Raw genomic sequence first — 4,637 nt, 5'->3', positions numbered from 1 at the left:
ATAATATTGCTACCAATTTCAATATGCTACTCTGGGTCCATAAAAACAATATTATTATATATTATAATATATAGCATGCCAAGCGCTTTTAATTTTAGTTATTTGTTTTTATAGTATTGTAAAATTGCTTATTATTTTAAGAGAAAAAACGTACATGGTAAAGTACGAAGATATGCGCAATGGGAGAATGGGCAAGTAAACGAGTACGCGAAGTAACGAAGCTCCTTTGCCGCAATATTTATATGCGCATATACGCCGTATGCATATAATATATACATAACATAATATTTTTACATATATATTTTTTTATACGCATATGTTTTATATAAAATGTTCACGTATGCGTGGTGCCGATGAAAACAGTGCAGCTTACGCGGGTGTATATATTCGCTCGGCCCCAAGCGTACTTAAATAATGTATTATATTATACAGTTTATATTATTACGTGCAAATATGTACATAAGTCATACGTGCGTAGTTCTGCCCATATATAACATTATGTATTATAACATTCGTGGGGTGAATTATTTTTCATATAAAACGAAAGCGCAATTCTGGAGAGAGGGCCTTCACCATTTATGTTTATGCGTAAAAATACGCACTACATATTATTTATTATGAACGCCCTTTGCGAGGAGATAACTGCGATGAGCCAATGGGTAAGGGAAAGGAAAGTGCGATTCATTCATATATGCAGAAATGCATTCCTACTACTTACTACTTTTTTCTCAATGCGTACAATTAATGGCGTTACGCGTTAGTGTGCTTCCGCTATAAGCAAAAAAAATAAAGGCGTTTTTACAAAAACCAGCTTTTTTTTCGCGCATATTTTTTATGCAGGACCACCTGTCCCCCGAAAATTTCGGCAGTGCATACCATATAAAAATAAAAAAAGTCCATTCGTTATGCTACGCGTATGAATTATTACCAATGCTTGCGCTATGTACAAATCAGTATAATAATACGCTGTGATGCCTGCCTATTTTTATAATTTGAAAAAATAGCGCTTTTTTTGCTCACGAAAAATACCCGGTTTCTTATATACGTAATGGTACATATGGTGTATTATATATATTTATGTAATTATTTCTCCATCCTGCGCAGCATATATTTTTTATGCATACGTATGAACATACGTCCGTGCAGTTATATTTGCATACAAAAATTAAGTGAACACCGTATTTAACCATGCTGTCCCGTTCGGCGCAGCTGTAAAAATATGAAGAAAAATTTTTTGCAATGTTTTGCGGCGATGATGCTTCCGTTCTTACGAAACAAAATATATCATAAAAAGTACGCAACTGGGTTAAGCACGTATCTTTTGTTGGTTATGGGGGAGACGGGCATATGCTCATTATATGGTACCACCGCTGTGCCTTTTTTTGTATGTGAATGGTGAAAAAAGGGGCAAACGGGGCTGTTCAGAATGCTGTAGCTGTGTGTTGTTACGGCGTATTCCTTCACCATACATATATATATGTACGCGTTTGTATGCTTAACCATGTATACCTTTGTTCGGCAAATTGCGCGTATGTTGATACCATGGAATAGCCGTGCCTGGTTGACTTTCAACTTTTTTAAAGGTGACAAAAAGGCTGATGGTTTTGAAACGCCCTCAACTAAACTGATATGTTGAAGTGTCAATCGCAAAAATATTACCGAAAAGGAGAGCTCTTCCTCCTCACCCCTCCTACAGTCAAGATAACACAACACAGTTACATGCGCGTATACGTTTGTATGTACATATTTGCATCCCCAGATTAGGCCAACTTGGTCCAGCGAACACAAAATATGCAGAGTTAAAAAAAGGAAAAAACAATTTTGGGAAGAAAATAATATTTCATAAAATTAAGGAAGAAAAAAAGGAATTTCAAAACAATATGTTGTCTTTCTCGTTGTTAACCATTTCTATATGTGCGGGTTATTCACTGCTTCATGCACGGATTTATTAATCCCAACATAGACCCGTTAACCTATATAAGGTCTTGACGGGCAAACTAACCATGCACGTGCTTTGTACATAAGTTTAACTCTTATATATGGTGTTATAAAAAATTCGTACGGCGACAAACTTGGGATTATGCAAAGTTGTTTTAACAAACTGCGTAAGTTTGTTTAACTGGTTTGGTTGCAATTTTGTTGGCTCTTTTTTGCGACCTCTTTGCGATCTCTTTGCGACGTCTTTGCGACCTCTTTGCGATCTCTTTGCGACGTCTTTGCGACCTCTTTGCGAGTTTTTTTGCCCCATTTTACCGCTCACCATTTTTCGAGCGCACATCCTTAGCAAGAAAAGGCTCACGCTTGTGGTTAGGGGATAAAGGCAATTTCTCTTCAATGCGACTCATTCTTGCTATTGCGAATAGTGCACGATTGCATTGCTGGCGACGAGTGCCACAACCGCGTTGGTTAGCTTATAAGGATCGTTTTCACCTTAACCATAACGAGTTTGCAATTTACACGGGGGAAATGCCAATATGTGTAAATTAAATTGCGTTTTTATCTTATTGCACTATTGAAGATTTCATTTATTTTGCGTTTTATTTTTTTTTTAAATTCTTCGCACATATTGTTCCGCTTGCTGTACATAAGCACGCTCGGTTCCACTTCCACATGTGGACCCGGTTGCACGAAACGTGGGAAAAATTATGCGCAAAGATCTGCACCGTGCGAGGCATGTTAGGCTCAATATCATGGAAAAAAAGCTCACCATTCGAGAACTCTCGTGAAGAAGTTAAAATAACTTGTTCCATAAAAATAGGACGGCTTGTCCTCTTCACGTAAGCTTTTGCGTATTTACGCTTATACATACACATATAGAACAGCGAACGCACTCGAAACGGGGCGCCGATGCGATGTACTACATATGCCTTCTCCCTTTAACGCTTTTAATGATTAAGCAGTATGCTGCATTTGTTAGAGGGGGAGCGCACATATGCTATTATTCACAAGAATGTGCTACGTTGCATGCGTGCCCTTTTGTTCGTAACATGGAAAAAGAAAAAAACGCATGTGGAAGCCTGCTGTGGTGCATATATCGCGATAGGACATCTATAATAACCACCTTTGCACTGATGTAATGATGCACAAGTGCCGCTTTAAAATGTTTCTACTTGTGCATATGCACAGATACCCCAACGATGTTCTGCGTTGTGCGTAAGGGAAACACAAGTAACTGCTACGTTTATGCCTTTTTTTTTTGTTTTTGTTTTACCATTTATGCAATCCAAGTAACGAATTAAAAGAGGCGCATTTGTAAAATGACCCCTCTCACGCCGCAAAAGCGTGCACGTGTTTTTCTTTCCTTCGTGGTAGCCTATAGCGAAACGGTGAAGCACAATGTGGTGGTAAAGCAAACGGGGGACATAATCATGAATCCACTGCTCCACACGCACACGCGTTTGCACAAGTCTGACGGCCGCGGCAGATGTAACCATTATTTTAATCGCTGCCAATCATTTAGTTAGCTGTGCCTTCTTTTTATGGTCTGCATTTCGATATGTCCCTACTTCTCAAGCAACATAAACGGCAAATGGTATGTGGAAAAAATCCCAAATGGGCTTAACGCGCGGGAAAAAAAATTACGCTAACATTTCTCTCCCACCATTTTTTAGCCACCGCAAAATTATGCGTTCTTTTTTAAAAAGGAAACCTCCCCCCCCTCCTGCGTATATATATTTCAAGGCAGCTTTGCACTCCACGTGAACGTAAAAAATGTGACCCGCTCATTCAGCTAATTTTGTAGGACGAGCGTGCAAGTATATAATATATATATAACGCCAATGAACACAGGCATGAAGGGCGCATATGAACATATATACATATGGATATATATGTTTGCCCCGCGCCGGTCACTTTCAGTGCTCGTCATGGCTACTGCATAAAATACTACACAGCGGCATACACTCCTGATTTTTTCAATTTTTAAGTGGCTATTTTTTTAGGCCACATGTGACTTTATTAAGCGACAAAAATAGTGCATATGCACAGGCACATATCATTATTGCTATATACACGTATGCGGTATTGCAATTTTTGGCTCGAAAAAAATGCCGCAAAATGGGGCATCACTGTAGGGCATATACATATGCATATAACGTATGAGCGAGCATATGTATCCCCCCCTGCGCTGGTGCTCAATAATTTCTTCGAGCATATGCGCAGGTTTTACATTTTTCGTTGTGCAAAGAATTACACTGAACTGGCATTAACAGAAGGTGCTCTTTCCTCTCTGGCGGATTAAATTTAAGGCTTTAAACTTTGTTTAGTTTTTTTTGGGGGGGACGGCCTATTTTTTCACATTTTGACGTTTGTTTTTTTGTTATTTTCTTTTTCACCGCATGAACAATTTTTCTTTTTTTCCTACGCACAAATCGGGAGGAAATCTTATGCAGCACTATAACAAACTCCGTTTAAGGGTTTACAGCATTTTTTCGCTGCACGGACTTTTTTCCTTCATCCTCGCGAAAAATATAAACGCCGTGAATGGGCCTCCCTCATACGCATATTTTCATTTTTATATACAACAAAAAGCGGCCAAAAAAATATGCAAATGTATGAAGGAGCAACAAACATATATTTACATGCATATTGAGATTGTACATACATGTTTTTTTATGCTTACCCTACGCGACACGTTT

Source organism: Plasmodium cynomolgi, chromosome 12 (genome assembly GCF_000321355.1).
Source record: "Plasmodium cynomolgi strain B DNA, chromosome 12, whole genome shotgun sequence".
Classification (NCBI taxonomy): Eukaryota; Apicomplexa; class Aconoidasida; order Haemosporida; family Plasmodiidae; genus Plasmodium; species Plasmodium cynomolgi.
This window is presented reverse-complemented; position numbering follows the sequence as displayed.